Consider the following 18,213-nt stretch of genomic DNA (forward strand, 5'->3'; position numbering starts at 1 on the left):
GCAAAGACAACAAAGTAATTTACATGTTAATTACCCTCCCTGTTCCTGGACTTTTCATGATAAATGCAATTAAAACTGGTCCATAATATTTTGGTTTTACAAATATTTGCAAGAATGGCTAAGGCTTTAATAGGATTTGATAGCTTTGGGGAATTTTTCTGATTGCTTTCATCCTCTAATGTTAGTTATGCCTCATACACCTACAGTTCTTCCAAAGCCAAGGTGAAGTCTGAAAATAAAACTTTTGATACCCCATTGGCTACAGCAGTTTGAGAGGGGCAGCAAGTATATACAATCTTTCTTTGTGAAGTACACTCAGCCCTGTGGAGCGGAGGCACTTAGTCATGAAGACACTTTCAGAAACAAAGTTTCATAAGTAATAAAACTTTGGGAGTCAATCAGAATGACACAGGCAAAGTCTGTGCTAAAGCTCTTGGTAGAAATTCACTTTACTCTTGATATTTGTAAGACAGTAGAGCAGAGATCTTTGATGGGCCTCAGCTGAGATTAAAGGTCCTGCCTTGAAAACTAAGGGAAGAGGCATCATTGCAGTTCTCTTAACATCAGTCCATACTCAACAGCACCTGGAGAGTGATTATACACTGATATGGGATATTGTCTGGAATTCAGAACTATCTACTGTGGCGAGCAGAGTAACGGCCCTCCACAGTTGACTGCATCTTAATCCCCAGAACCAGTGAGTGTGTTAGGATATGAGCCAATGGGAAATTGAGGTTGTAGGTGGAATTAAGGATGCCAACAGCTGACTTTAAAACAGGGAGAATATTCTGGATTATGGCAGGTGGGCCCAATATATCACAACAGTCCTTAAAAGTTGAGGAGGGCCTCCTAAAAGAATTAGTAAGACAGCAAAATGCGAAGTACGCAGCCTGTTGTTGCTGGCTCAGAAGACTGGTGGGAAGGGTGATGCACCAAGGAAAACTAGAGGAATTCTCGAAGCTGGAAAAGGTCAGAAAATAACTCCCACGAGCCCCCGGAAAGGAATTCAGCCCTGCTGGTACCTTCAGGTAACTGCTCATATCTCACTGAGATTATGCCAGATTTCTGACCTATGAAACTGTAAGATGATAGATGTATTTATGTTGTTTTAAGATACTAAGTTTGTGATACATTGTTACAGCAGTGATAAACTAATATAGTTCCCCTCACACCCCACTTTATCTCTTTGTTCAATCACATCTTTAACTTTTATATGATTTTATTTGCTGTATGAGTCATGCATTCATAGTTTGGCAGCACAGTCTTGTCTGAGGGTTTCAGCCCCGGCGCCCGGCAAGTTCTTTATGGTTTCCGAGGAACAGTGAGACCAAGGAACAACAATGGAACGTTCTTGAGGTGAAAGGGTTTGTTACCTGGCTTGTTCTACTGGAGATAAGTCGAGCACTAGAATCACCTCTGCATCCAGCAGTCTGCAGGCCTGTAATCCTCCTTTGTCTCTACCTCCACCCAGAGCACTGGGCAGAGCTCTTTATATAGTGACTCAGTCAATAATAGCTTATTGTCTAAGTGTGGAAGCCATAGTCTAGCAGTGGGACAGTTACATCACCAAGTAGTTTAGCATTAGGTGAGGATCCTGACCATGGCAACTTCCATTTTCCCAGTCCTGGAATTTTCACTCTTTTCTTTAAAACCTAACCCAATAAAAATTTCTAATAAGCATAACTGGTGGTGTGGTGTAAGGTTAATATTGACTTTCTGGCATGTGTCAAAATATTGAAAGATTAGTCATGATTAACAGCTGATTGGCAGCTTTGCCAAGATGTGGCTGCTTTTCCTAGCTTGCTGGTTTTCCTAGCTTACTTTGTACAGTATACTCAAAAATCCTCTAATAGATTAGCTTAATTAATTTAAGCTCTACTTCCATGAAGCTTCTCTAATTTTCTCCAACAGAATTATCTACTCTTATTATTTTATTTGTTTATACTTGTAATACAGTACTTTCCACAGTCAGCCTTGTATCTTGTGCAACAAGTTATTCTCCAAATATACCAGAGATACTAATGCATGCACCACTACTATGCAGACAGAAGATGAATGAATATATTGATCAAGAGCTGTGTGTAAAATAATGATCCCTAAATCTTAGTAGCTTAGAAATGATGAGGTTTATATTTCTCACTTATGCTTCAATACCCATCATGGAAACAATATTCATAGTTATGACAGAAGGAATAGTGAAAGCATGGCAAACCACTTGTGGTGGTTTCTAAATCTGCTGCCCTAGAATGACACATGCCACATTTACAAATATTTCATTGGCTAAAGTCACATTACCAAGCCTATGTGTAATAGGGTTAAGGAAGTTTTCCATTCAGAAGGGACAGTATTTAAAAACAGTGACCTAATCTTCCACAATGAATGAACTGGATTTCCCTTTGTAGGGAAAATGGAAGTTACCATGGCCAGGATCCCCACCTGATCCTTATCTACTCACCCACTGTGAACGTGCAATGCATAATACTTAGCCTACTGAACAGGCACATGCTTGCACACCTTTTGGCAATAAGTCATTATTTCCTGTATTGCTGTATAAAAAGCCCTACCCAGTGCTCAGGAGAGGCTAGAGCAGAGGCAGAGATGGGGATGGACTTGCTGTATGCAGATTTGCTAGGGCAGACAGGATTCTAGTGCTTGACCTGCCATCACGAGAATAAAGCTTGGTATAAACCTTTTTACCATTCACAATATTTTGCTGTTGTTATTCAGTCTCATTGAATCCAGAGTGAACTTGCCCAGAGCTGGAAATCCCCTCTAGCCTGGAGCTACACCCTGGAGGACTATAAAATGTGAATGTCTATAATGACATGTAAGGAGTGTGTTTGGGTAGCCCAGTGGGGAGAGAAAAATTGGGCAGAAGACTCCATGATCTGAAGGTGCTTGCTGTGTGATGTTGATGTGTTTGTGAATGGGAGGGGGATGGAGCCTGTGGAAGCAGAGAGAATAAGAGAATTTTTACCTCGTTCTGTGTATGGCATGCTTTTGAAAGTGGGGAGGTGTCCAAAGGGAAATTAATGAAGTTGTCCAGGGGACTGGTGTGCATTCACAGTGATGCCCCTATAAAGAAACCAGCCGCAAGAGCCAAGTTCCATGGAGTTAGATGCAATTTACTTGAAAGTGTACCTCGCAGATATTGGGCACCAAATGTGGTACAGTGTCTTTGATTTCTAAGCATTTTTGGATTTGGTTCTTTTCAGTTACTTTGTCATTAAATTGAAAATGCCTTGAGACTAAGAGGAAAAATAAGAAACCAAGTATAGTAAGTGGATGCTATGCAAGAAAAATGGCAAAATATGTCCTATTAGAGAATATAAATATTCTAAATGAAAGATAATCTCATTGTGAATATTCAAATGGCCTAAAATTCTATAAGGCATAAGGAAATAGCCTCAGAAAGTTTGAAAATACAAGTATGAAAAAAGAAATTTTTGAACTAAGAATATTTGAACCAAACATTAACAAAAAGAACTGAAGTCACAAAATTCCATCTTATGCAAAGGCATTTAGGAAACATTTAGTTGCCTGATTTTGGTGAAGAAATGGAAAATAAGGCAGAAGGAAGAAAATTAATTTCTCTCTGCAGCTGAAAAGATTAACATGTAGTAAGTCCTATAACCCAATATGTTGAACATACCTCTTTCCCAAAGCCCAAGTCCCCAAGAATATGCTTTCATATTGATTTTCAAAAATCATACACATATTGAAGATTTATCTCATTGTTATTTCATATTATACTTTAGTGAAAGCATTGGTAAGTATATTATTCTCTTAATTATATGCAAGAGATATGAAATGGGGAGACATAAATTTAAGTTAATTACTGAGGTTCAAGCATGGGGCAACAGAGTCATGAAGGATGTTATTTGAAAACAAAAACTGAAAGGAAGAGGCATACACAAGGAGAATTCAGAGACTGTGAGTAGAATCAAAAGATTATAGAGACAGTCCTGGCATATGGTGACAAATGCTTGGATTTAAAACTAATTATCCTCAGTATATAAAATTTAAAAAATTGAGGTTCAAAAGTGAAAACTTTGTATACACTGACAAAAAAAATAGCAGTTTCAAATAGTCTAGGATAAAACCAATAACAACAAAAATCAATCCAAGTATTAACCATGACCTTTAATAGAGGGAATATCTAGGTAATAGTTAGACATTCTCCATGGTTCCAGATTTCGAGTACTTATTATTTTGGCACCTATTGGTAAGAAAAGATGGAGGTAGTTAAATTTCTTCCTTTTTTCCATCAGGTCCAACACAACAGACTAATTCTGTTCTTTAACATATCATGGAGATACAGATATTTAGAAGGTGATATTAGGCATATTGTCATTATAATAACTGAAAAGAAAGCACATACTCAAAACTGCATTTTCTCTTTTATATTCTGTATGTTAAAGTCTGGAGACTGATCTGTGGGGAAGGTGACTTATACCAGAACATTGTGATTTGGTGTTCAACTTATCTAAATAGTGATTTCTTCAAGGTGATTCCCTGTTGTTAGCATTTAGGAGAAGCATTGAAAATCATTCCAAGCCTGGTTTTTGTATTCATTTACTGCTTAGAGGATGGCATTCTGAAGAGAGTATTTTTATTGAGGTTTAAGCTCTTCTGAATAACTATTTTCTTGCATCTTAAAAAAATGAAATTACCTCCCACCTTTCTTTTATTTAAAAAAAGTTTTATTTTATATAAAGATTGGCTTCTATTTTAAAGTCATTCAGACACAAAGCAAAGAGACCTTGAAGCTTTTCAATTACATTGATTTTTAAAATAGCTTTTAAACAATGATAAAACACTGTTGAACTCAACAAGGTTGATCTAAAGTCTATGCTGAGAGTTTGCTTTTCATCCGCGTCTCTGGAGGGGGTCTTGTCATGTGTGTTTGGTATTCATAAAAGTAATAGTGAGTGAAAACTCAAAACAAGAAATATCCTTGACTTACTCACAAGTGTCAATGAAATAAACAATTCGTAGTGAGGCAGTCAAAGGAAAAGATAACAGAGATGAAGGACAAGCTCTAGCCTTTTGTTCTTCCAGGATCTTTTTATTTTGAACTGCATTTTCACATAACAAAATTTCCTAAGTGTACAAAGTGGTATGTGTGTGTGTGTGTGTGTTCGTGTGTGTATGTGACTGAAGCAAATGGTTTAAAGCAGTTGGACTGTTTTTAAAAAAAGAACGTTAAGTAGTAATGTGTGAAGTTAAAACTCTATCTAGGTTTTAATACTTGCCATTCAATTTCCAAGCAAAGTCTCCCTAAATTTAGTATCTTCACTTGTAAAAAGAGGGTAAGAAGTCCTGAGAATGTTAGTGTTCTTTGTCACATATTCAATGTTAATTGATGCTTTGTTTTTGTTATAATTAAAGATGAAAAGCGTTTTAACTTACAGGAAGTGTTCAAGTCTTTATCCATTTTACACAGTTTCATCTACTGTTAATATTTGAATAAGTTGAATGAAGCCCCTTACTACCAGATATTTCTGTGGATTTCTAAACAATAGAGATATTATTTTATATAGCCACAGAACAGTCATTAACTATAATAATTTAAAGTGATCCAATAGTTCTAATTTACAGTCTGTAATTCACGTTTTCCACTTGAACGAACAACTTCTTTTGTAGCATTTTTTGGTACCACTCTAGGATATCGGTATTATAGATAGTTATCTATTAAATATTTATCAAAATTTAGAACATTACCACATCCTTTCTTTTGCCTTTATGATACATTTAAAAATAATATACTAAGCTGCTACTCATATTTAATTAAAAGTTCCTCAATCTGTATTTTCCTGATGTTTCTTCACCATTAGATACCCATTATATATTTCTGACTGGAATAATATTTAAGTGATATTGTGTCTCAGAAAATCACATCTGAAAGCACATAATGTCCATCTGTCATGACTGGTAACAATTTTGAATATCCAGACAAGGTGATGTCTGATTTCTCTACTGCATAATTTACTAGGTTTTTCCCTTGCAACTAATAAGCAATTTGTGGGAAACACTTTTTAGGCATGAAAATATTCTGTATTCATTGAAAATTTTCCCCAAAAGTTATTATCTATTGATGATTCTTCACTTAACAGAACTTTACTATACAGTTGCAAAATGCTAATTATCCAATTCTCGCACCTGTTTCACAGTCTCTAGCTGGCACTTAACCATTCTATTGTAAACAACAGTTCCGCTCCCATTTACAAATGCATTTGTGTGTTTATAAATGAAGTATTTATTAATGAGGGATGTAGCCTGATGGGTTTCTATTTTTTCAATTGTTTCAAATTCATTATTACACTTAATTATCTTGGTATTCAGATTGACCCAGATTTGAACTGTTGGGCCCCATTCAAGTCAGCATCTGTGCCCTTGTGACATGTCCCCATCATTTTTAGAAGAACTGTTTATTTACGAAATCAAAAGGAAACAAACTTTTCCATTTAATGGAAAATACTACCAGAAACAAAGATCTTTAAGGTATACTTTCTATTACTTGGATACTTCTAGACCCTCTGAGTAGTCACAGTTAGGAAATACATGCGTTTGTATATATGTCCATATATTCATATATCTGAATATACGTATAGATGCAAATACATATTTTCAAAACCACAAGTTTACATCTATACCTCTAAATCTAATGCATCCATTCAATGTTCTTTCTTCTATTCCTCTATTCCATGACTATTTTTTTCCTTCATATTGAAAACTCTCTCCCAATGTCCATTTACTCATTTTCTCAATCCTATAACATATCTAAAATAATTGCAGGACTGCTCCATGAAAAACTAAGGATATTTATTCAGATAATGTGCTTACAAGTAACTTAAATTTGTTCTTTCCTTTTTACTTCAGTCTGTCTATAATATTCCTTTGAAAAAAATTAGATTTATTTGTTATGATTTTGTATTTTATATCCCCCTGCTTTTCCATTGTTGTAGACCTTTTTTAAAAATGTAGAATACTTTCATCCTCCACAAAACCATAGTCATGTAGAAGGATATACTCAGAGAACTGTCTGTCCTTCCCATATCTGTTTCATTTTCTTTTCCCTGATCCCTTTAAGGTAATCAATTTTATTGTTTTTTGGTTTATTTTTATCTATATTTTGGAAAGTTATGCAAATTTATATATACTTTCTTAACCCCTCCACTTTCTAAAAAAATGTCTATACTTTCTTTTACTTTATGATAACTCTGAGAAATCCTTCTATATCTGTTGATAGACCTCGTTTTGTTTCTTAAAAAAATTATAGTGTTACATGTCATGTATGTAACATAGTTTATTCAGTGACTCGTCCATGCTTGAATAATTTCCAATATTTTTCAGTGATGAATAATTATGCTGCAACAGCTAATTTTGAGCATAAATATTTTTCTTAAGAGGTGTATCTTTGGGGCATATTCTTAGAAGTCGAATTTCTTAGTTGAAAGGTAGAGGCATAGCTAGTTTCATTAAACACTGAGAAACTCTTCTCCAGCGGTGGTGCATCGATTTACAGCCCCACAAGCCAGGTATGAGACTCTGTTCTCCTTGTTCTCACTGCAGAGTACTGTCGAGCTTTTGAAACATTGCCAATTTGGTGAATTAGGTTTATAAAAACCTTGTGAAACAAGCATTATTAACTTTATAATACAAAGAATGAGGGCTGCAAAAAGAGTATGTAATTTTCTAAGAGTAATTGGTAGGTAGTTGGTAAAACATAGGTTCAAACCCATATAATTCTTCCAAGACCATTATTTTAACCAAAGGAAAATTTATCAAAATAGTTATCTTTTCCAGTATTTCCCCAGGAAAATAGACATCATGAATTGCATGAGTAGTTCATGTCACCTTAAGGAAAAATACAGATGCTAATTTCTAAGGATAAGTTTTTTTTCCATATGGCAAAGATTATAAAAATTTTTTATTTAAGGGGGATGAAACAGAGGCCTAGAGAGGATAATAGAAACTTAAAATAATAAAAGTAAATTGGCCATGTAATGACTTGACTGTTCATGGTCCTTTTGAGAGTAAAAGGCTAACAATATTTACAATGGTTTTTACATAATTTATTTTTAAATATTTGTTGACAAATGTTTTTTATATCAATGGGCACATAAAACCTCAACCATTTTTAAAAATAAAATTCTGAAATATAAATCCATATAATGAAAAAAATCTGTTGATTAACTGAACATTAAAAGTAAACTGTAACTTTTGGCTAAGTAACAGTATATTCAGATGCTTTATAAATTTCTTAATTTATAAAATGTATCTAATAAATCAAAGGTATTTTTCTAAACAGTATTTTTCACCTGATTAATTCTATATTTCAGAGAATTGACTGCATTATTCTTACTGTATAAATGGTTAATAAACCTGAAATTGCTAATACTTTTTATTCTCCACACCCCATAATATTTCTAATTGAGCAAACACTATATTTTAATATCTGAACAAATTCTGTCACATGCAGAACTCATCATTATTCTCTGCACTGAGGTGCGAGGGAAGCTGCCTGCCATGGCTAAGAACAGTTTCCCAAGTAACTGAGCAGGAACTGCAGCCTCCCGTCAATAGCTGAATGCGTCAGCTCGCTTGGAAGCAGATCTTCCAGCCACTCAAGCCTTCCAATGATTGCAGCTCTGACCAAATTGTGACTCCAATCTTATCAGAGATTGAGAGAAACCATCTGGCTAAACTACCCCCTAATTTCTAACCAATAAACGTTTGTTTTACACCATTATATTTTAGGGTAACTTGTTACACAGCAAAAAATAATTCAGAGTTCTTATCTCAGAGGAACTTAAAGGCTGGTTGCAGCAATCAGGTATCAACACAAATGATGAAAACATAAGACAAAATATAAACACAGGACTACAGTTTTAGATGGAGAGAAGTGCTTTCCAGTGGCAGATCAGGGAATGCTTTATGGAAGAATTATATAAACTGAAAGTTGAAGGTTAGGGTGTTAAGAGGTAGAGATGTCAAGAAAGATGATTATTAGTGATTCCAAGGTTTAAGCCAAGTCAGAGGCAGAAATGTATTGGATGGTATTTAATCGATCATAACTATTTTACTTTGATTGCAATTTAGAGTTATATGTAGTGAGAGACAACTGTTGATATAGGTTGGCATCAGCTTTTACAGAGCTTTGACTACAAAGACATTTGAATATTAAATATGAATTTTATGAATATTAAGTTAGATAAAACAAGAAATGGATTCTTGATAAAATTACCTGATTCCAGTCTGTTTTCCTAATGTGTCTTCACCAGATTAGCATAGTTTAATGACTGTGACAGCATTAGTGGTTATTAATCTCTTAGGGTCCCCTCAGATGTGAATTTAAGCCTTAGTCTTATCTGAATAACATGTATCAAAAATCATACTTCACAGAAAAAAATCAGCATGACTTGGTTGCTAATCAGGAAATCTAAATATGCAGACAGATTAAGAGAGAAAATAGCCAGTTGCAAGAGAACCCATGACCAGGGATGGCAGCAAATGGAAAATAAACATTTATGGAGAACCTATCTGCCTGACAGTGCACTAAGTACTGGTGTTAGGAGAAAAAAATATGATTTCAATATTCTTGAGAATCAGTATATAATCAAAATAACAGTGAAGGAAATATACAGGCACTATATGGGGGTAAAGAGTAATAAAAGACATAATCATAACTTAGTACAGAAATAAAAGTACTTAAGAACAAAGATATCTTTGAGGAGTTCTTCAGAAGATTGGAGGTGGACCTGTCAAATGCTATTATTTTTCCAGGTGATGATATTGTTTTTTGTGGGGGGGAGAATAATACATTGATACATGGTGTTTACACCTAGTAAATCATCAAGTATTTCATCTATATTATGGGTGCTAATAAACTTTAACCAGCTGTTATGAAATTTTAGAAGGAAAATTCACGAATCTTTATAGAGTAAGCAGGTTATATGTTCTAGTTTAATTTTCTTTTTTCTCTGAAATAAAATACTTTTGTAAGAGGTTGTAGTCACTGTACATAGGGCAAAGGTATTCTGGGATAAAGTTGAGGAAATAAGACCTCTTAACTTTCCACCCTCAAATCATCTAGTATAACAGCAAGTGGTTTCTAGAAAAGGAAACAGCAAAAAGTGCTCATTTCTGGATAGGATCAAGTAGTTTTTGAAATCTCAGTGTTCCTTCGGAGAAGTATTAGAAGACCATGGTGGGGAAAAATCATGTGATGGAAGGTATCAGATCTGGAGAATCATTCAGAACTAGGTGGACTAAGATTGTTGAGAAGGCAGGGCCTCAGAGTAGCAAGCTGTAGACACACAACAGCTTTTTACATGGAAGCCCATTATAATATGGTTATGACTAAGCAACTTAAACTATAGGTTTATCCTGGGTAGAGGCCCACTACTGGGAGAATAATTCAGCCAAGCTTTTGACACCCAACACTGGAAGGACAAGGTTTGGAGGGTGGACTTTCCTCTTACGCAAGGCCTGTATTCCCTTCAAGCCATTTGCTGAAATGAAGCTGCATGTTCCAGGGAGGCTAGGAGGCCAAGCAAAAGACGCAGAAGAATCAAAGCAGAGTTTGCCCCCATTTCCCAATGCTGAGAAAATAAATATACACTGTGGGAAGAGGCCCTGGTAGGGAAATAAAACCCTCAGTTAAAAGTCCTATGGGCCTGGCTTTAAGAACATGGTTGAACCAGAGGTCAATTAATCTCTAGAAATACTTCATGATGAGCCATACTCCAACTTAATTTCATATTGGATTAAGGTGAATAATTCCCCACTCTGTAGGCAACATAAAAATAAAGGCAAACCCTCAATCATAGATAACAAAATCTCAAAACTTCAAGTGATTTTATGCAACAATATCTGCAAATCAATAAAAAAGATTGACATGCTAAGAGAAAAGGCCATATGACTGAACAGCGAAGAGGAAAAAGACACACCATGGGCGTGGGTACATAGGTAATCTTGATACTGGGGTAAGCTAACAAGAGTATTGTAAGTCCAAGAATATAGAAGGAATTATACTCAGAAGAAAGCATGTGGGAAATTTCAACTGAGCTGACATCTGTTTTAAAAACAAGCACATATTTTACAACTGAAAAGATTTTTTTTAAAAAATGAAATCATTGGGATTTAAAAGTAGATTATATACAGAAGACAACATTAGTAAACTGTAAGCCAAGGCAGAAAGCATCCAAACTGACTCATAGAGAGGAAAGGAATGAAAAATTAAAAAAGATAAACATTCCAATATAGTTGAAACTGGTGTTCTTGAAAGAGAAGAAAGGGACAGGAATAATACTTGAGAAGATAATGGCTGAGATATTTCCAAAACTAAAGAAAGACCTCAACTGACATATTTAGGGCACTCCATGAACCCTAAGCAGGATTAAAAGTAAGAAAAGCCATATGTAAGCATGCCATATTAAAGCTGGTGAAGACCAAAACAAAAGCAAAATCTTAAAAGAAGCCATTGGAAAAAGGCAAAAATAATGACAAGTTACTGTAGAAGTAAGAAAATAATAGAAGGCCAACTTTAGAAAGGTGAAAAAAGCAAAAAACCACCCAAAATACAGAAAACAGATGAAATATATCAGAATTTTATATATTACTCAAATTAGAAGGAGAAAGAAATGACTTTTTCACATAAAAACTGAGAGCTCTGTTGACAACAGACCACTTCTTAAATAAATAAAAGGGTGCTCGTCAGGTGGAAGAAAAATTGCACCAGACAAAATGTCAACATGGAAATTCAGGAAAGAACAATAAACACCTAAAATGATAAGTGTTTGCATAAGTATAACAATGTTGACTGTGTAAAGCAAAAATAGTTATTATGAATTTGAAAATAAAGATAGAATTAAGGTAACACTAATGCAAAGGATGGAAGTAGTAAGTAGAGTTAAAATGTTCTAAAGATTCTAGAAATGAAGTTCTAAGATAAAAGTGTTAATTTGTATTAGACTTTGATAAGTCAAGATAGTATGTGAAGATCTCTGAGAAAACCACTAGAATAAAAGTTCAGGAATGTTTAACACTGTCTATAGATGAAAAAAATAAAGTATTTGCTGAAGGCAAAGAAAATCAAAGGAAAATATAAGCAAGGTGGTCAAACAAAAAAATGTCTAGTAAGATGAAAAATATAAGATCAAATATATATATTTATACTTCTAAGAGACTGAATTTTTCAGACTGATTTCAAAAAGAAAACCCAGCTGCATATTTCTTATAGGACAAACTTCTTAAATATAGGGACACAAAGTTTGAAAGTAAAAGAATGAAGATAGAACATTGTACACTAAAAGTAGCAAGTTGATTATATTTATATTTACTTTATAAACTTATATTGTACTATATCAGTGTGCTTATACAAGTTATATTTAAATTTTTATAAAATTTTTAGTTCTGCTGTTGAAGTAGCTACATTTCAAATTCTCGGTCTCCATAAATGGCTGGTGGCTACAGAACTTGAAAACTTAGATGCAAAATGTTTCCATCATCAGAGCTGAAAATAATTATTTACTCAAATGAGTGACACTGAACTGAACAATAAATTTTACTTTTTAATAAATAAATGAAATATTTACCAAAATTGATCATATGCTGAGTCATAAAATAATTCTGGACAAAATTCCTTCTCCAACCACAGTGGAATGAATGAAGATAGAAATCATGAGCCTTAGAGGTAACTAGGAAATCTCTAACTCATTTGGCACTAAATAATATATTTCAAAGTAATTCCAGGCAGCAAAAGCGATCAAAATGAAGATGAGAATACAGTTTTAACTGATGGCTGATGAAGATTTGATGTGTCAAAACCAGGGAAATGTAGCAACAGTAGTATTAGAGAAAATGTGGTGTTTTAAAGTGTATGGAAAGGAATCTGAAAATTAAATTCATAAAATCCCATCTTCCAAAAGTAAAAACACAGAAAATTCAAACCAAATTGCTGAAATGGACAATAACAAAATGAGGAACAGACAATAAAGAAGCTGAAATGAACAAAAAGAGAGCCTAAAAAGCTCCAAATTGGTTCTTTGAAGAGATTAATAAAAGAACATTTGGCAAAACTGATGGAAGGAAAAAGAAAAATAGGACAACACATAGATTACCACCATCAGGAATCAAAAAGGAAACCTTCAACAGAAAGTGCAAATACTAAATAGCTAATAAAGTAATGTTATGAATTACTTTAAGCTAATGGTTTTGACATTTTTGTTTAAATAGAAAAATTCATTGAAATTACTTACGAGCACTGAACACAAGAGGAAAGAGAAAATCTGCATATTTATTAAATGCTTTGAATTCATTTTTAAAACCTTTCCAAAAGAGAACTCAGATCCCAGGCAGCTTAAAAATAAAGTCTTCCAAAGACACAAGGAGCATAAAAATTCTCAGGAGTAGAGAAAACTAGAAGATACTTTCACTTTGTCTTATGAGATCATCATAACCTTCATGCCAAAGCTGAGCAAGGTTATTACTAGAAAACAAACTTATATACCAGTATTTCTCACTAATGTATGTTTTAAATTGTTAAACTATTAGTAAATCAAATTCTGCGTTATATACACATGATAACAGCATCTCACGGCCTTAGTCCAGATATGCAATCATGATTTAGTTTAGGAAAATCTGTACTATAACTTATTACATCAACATAAAATAGTAGTTATATATGATCTTCCAGATATTCACTGAACACACATTTGATGATTTAATAGTCACTGATGCAAAAATAAAAACAAGTTGTTAACGAACTAGGAGTAGAAGAGAATTTCCTCTATCTGATATAAACTATATGGAAAAATACAAGAGCAAACATCACACATACTTGATGGTGAGCTATTGAAAGTGTTTGCCTTAATGAGAAAAAGATGCTTGACATAATCACTTCTCTTCCATATTGTACTGGAGTTCCTAACAGGTGCAGTAAGTGGTTACCAAGGGCTTCACACACTCTTGTCTGCCCACGCTGGGCCTAGTGAATTCATCAACTATTTTAGCTGAGTTCTTTTAACCAGTGTTTGGTTTTGCCTACCCCAGGTAAACAAGTTCTACAGTTACCTGTCTTTCTCCAGATGTGGAGTTGGTTAGTTATCCTAATACCTCAATTCTTTATTGGGTTTAAGAAAGTTGTGAACTTGTATTTTGTTTAGATTTTCCTTGATGTAAATTTGGGAGTGATGGTCCTTCCAGGTCTCTGTAACCTTATACAAAAACTGAACTTAAGTATCTATTAGAACATCTATTAAATTTGCCAGTAAGTGTTTAAAAACATGTTTCCTGTCAATGCCTCTCAAACATTAACACACATATGAATTAACTGGGGATCTTTCTGAAATGCATATTCTGACTTAGTAGATTGGGAGAAACCTGAGATTCTGCAATTCCAGCAAGCTCCCAGATGCTGTAGATGTGCTACATAATTACTGGGCCACGCTTTGATTAGCTAGGCTCTATATCACTCGTCATCAAGGAAATGCAAATTAAAACCACTAAGCAGCTCTGTTCCGAACCTATCAGGTACTCAAAAACAGGACTACCAGTAGCAGATATTGACAGGAATTCTCATATAACACTGATAGAAGAAAATAATAACTTTGGAGCATGTTTTATCAAAATCTACTAAAGCTAAATGTATGCATATCCAGTAATCCAGCAATTTTAGTCTTCTGTACATATTAAAAAAAATGGAGTGAGTATATGCTTACCAATGGATATATACATATATATATATGAATGTTAGTAGCACTATTGAATTCAGCTCTATTAAATTAAACCAAAACTAGCACTATTGAATTCAGCTCTATTAAATTAAACCAAAACTAGAACAAATGACTTTCAATAGTAGAAGGCAACATAAACTGTGATATACTCGCACAAGGGGCTACTCCACAGCAACGGGACTGAACTAGGTACAACTACCCAAAACAGTGGATGAAGCCAGATAGAAGAGTATACACATATAATTCCACATATATGTAGTTCAGAAAAGGCAAAACTAATCCACGGTGTTAGAAATCAGTATGATAGTCATCCTGAAGGGGGATGTTGTGAGTTGAACTTCTGGGTTACTAGTTGTTTTGTTTCTGATCTGGGAGTTGGCTGCATTATTTTGGTTTGTTTGCTTTGTTTTTACTTTGTGACCATGTATCCAGTTGAACACTCATAAGTGCTTCTCTGTAATTACTTTAAGTATATTTAAAATTTTACTTAAAAATTGCCCAATTAATGATAGTTACAGAAACTGTTGTAAATCATTCTAAAGAAAGGGAATGAAGACTTAAAAGATTAATGCCCCCTTTCTAGTATTAGGAGTACATAAAGCAGGATTAAAACAGGTAATTTTCAGTTTTTCTCTCTGCTCTGAAAATACAGGTTTTCAAGACAGGAAACTTCTTTGATTTATTGCCACATTCTCTTCTGAATTCATAAGGTTCTCATCCACATGAAAGATCTTAATGGTATTATGTTCAGTCTCTACAGCATTCCATATATTATGATGCATATTTTTATATATCATCCTATTTATATATTTAAACTTTACAGCCAGTCTGTAAGGAAAAAAGGCACTTCTATCAGTTTTACTGGTTTGAAATTGTCCTTTCCCTTGGAGAATGAGGTTCTTTTTCCATAGCAGGGATAGAGGAGAAGAATCCAGCCAGGGCTGTGTGCCTTTCCTTCAGCAACTGCTCTTCCCTTTCCTGCAGGCCCTCACTATGCGGGGAACTTCCTCAGGAAAATCTCTCTTGTTTTACCTTTGAGAGCGAATCTTAGGGTCATACTCTAATTACTCTCTAAATGTTGAATCTTACAGCCTCTGAGAACAGCTCAGAAAAGATTGGAAAACTAACACAGTAATCATTGCTGTGATTTTAGAATAATATTTATTAACTTTAAATACACCTGAAGAGCTTATGAAATGTTCAGGCTGTTTGGCCCTGTTTTCTTAGTAACAGTCCACATCTGCTCTGGAAAGATAAATATTCTATCTCTCACAGAGAGAGACCTTCCTTTGAAAGAATGAGGCAACACAATCTTTGGTCTATTGTAACCCTTATGGAAAAGATTTCTTCTGTCTGGAACATCCTTGCTATTCTCTGCCTAGCTAAGTCTCACTCATTCTTCAGTTTGCTGCTTAAATATTACAATGTGTCTTCTCGATAATCTCTAGGAGTAAGGGACTTCTATCTACCCTCTCGCACTGGACCCAGCAGTGTGTCCCATACATATTAAGTGTCCAATTAACTTTTTTGAATAAATGAAAAGTAATGACTCATCTTTTCAGAATTTCTAAATCTCTAGAATATTCTTTGGCTACAATTTGCATAGACAAGACATAAAACATTGAAAAGTCAGACTTGGCAAAGAACTAAAATTATTTGCTGATAAAAGAAATTTTGAGATGAAGAAGTGAAAAGATTTTTCAGCAAGGCAAGGTAAACTTCTAACTTGGTATCTGCAATATGGACCTTGGAAAATAGCATTTATCCTGAGCAATTAAAAAAATCATGATATGAAAACACAGAGCTCAGAAAAATGATTCATTCAATTTTTTGTCTGGAAATTTTGAAGTCAGAGAAGGGAGGTGTGAAGTGGATTGTGTGGTTTTAGCTTTGTAGGTGTTACATAGTACCTGGTAATTTTGCAAAGGGTTATTTTCTGTCAGGGGAGAAAATTGTTAAAATAAAAGTGGGGAGCTGCCCAGTGGGGAAAGTATTATTAGCTTCAGCTAATATGTAAAATAATTAGCATGCTTACATGTTTATTTGGGAATATAATTTTATTAATCAAATATAAACCATAGTGGTGGCTACCTGGTGATTTATAAATGTCTACACCTTGCTGAACAGTAATTTTAAGACCATTAACTTCTAAAACTGTCAGGCAGAAGTTTCATGATGAGTTTGCAGGAATACACTCAAAATGGAAGCATCAGCTCATTAATGAAAGAGTTTGAGAGAGTTGGCTTCAACTCTTTTGAAGGTCACAGAGGAAGGACAGAAAGCCCAGCCATGTCTTCCTCCAATTACTATTACAAAGAAGTGATCAGTATCAATTAATCTTGCAAAGCCAGGAGATAATGGTCACACACAGCTTTCAAAATAAATGATCTTAAATCCAAGATTGCATCTTGCTGCATAGGTTCAACTCAGAAGTGTCAACTGCCTTAAGGATAAGAATAACTTGCATGGATTCTTTTGATTTTATTTTAAAAGATTCTGAAGTTACTTTTAGAATATGAATACATGAATATTAAATTTCTCAAGTTTTTAAAAATTATTTTTAGAATCTGTAAAGCAAAGGCACATCATTTTATCTTCTCTGTTTAGTATCATTTCTGATGCTGAGATTGCAAAGAAGCACCCTCTAGTGTGTATTATGAGGGAGAAGGGTCTCTAAGAACTTTAAGACTTTAGAACAGCTAAATCACAGATAATATCATCTATTATTTATTGAACACTTCGACTATGTCAGGCATTCTTCAAAGCCCATTATATATATATATCATGTGATTTAATTCTTTAAACAACCCATTATGCGTCATTTCACAGCTATCGGTGAAAGTAGGTGTGGCTTTGTGACAAATTCTTGCCAATGGAATGTGAGAGGAAGGGATATGTGCTAGTTCTGGGTCAAAGCCTGGAAGAAAGGTACACTCTGCTATCACTTTCCCCTTTTGCCAGCTGGCATGTCATGCATAAGGTCCTGGGGGATGGCAGACCTACATGTTAGAAGGAATAAGTTTTCTCAGTCATCACAATGAGAGCCATGGTCCACTATCCTGGGTCCTGCCCTGGACTACAACGTGAGTGAAAAATGAACTTGTATTGCATTAGAGCACTTACATATGTAGGTCTTTTGGGTATGGCATTTTAGACTAATACTGAAAGACACTATTTTATTCTGTTTTATAGTAGAGGAAACTGAGGCACAAAGGAAATTCCTCAATTGCTAATTAGCCAGGTGAGCTGTAAATCCAGGCAACCTCACGCCAGAGACTTTTTTTTTTAGCTACATCGCTATACTTGGCTGCCCCTGTTCTGAATGGTGTCAGCCAAGTGATTCACAGAAGACTGTGGAACTACTGCTATGCAGAGGGACTAGCTGGAAGCTGCACATCCGCCAGTTAGCGTGATGTGTGGAAATTAGCAGCTGGATCTATTGCTCCTCCTTTTGAAGCTACCCTTGTCCGCA

The sequence above is a fragment of the Manis pentadactyla genome, chromosome 13, assembly GCF_030020395.1.
Source record: "Manis pentadactyla isolate mManPen7 chromosome 13, mManPen7.hap1, whole genome shotgun sequence".
Classification (NCBI taxonomy): Eukaryota; Metazoa; Chordata; class Mammalia; order Pholidota; family Manidae; genus Manis; species Manis pentadactyla.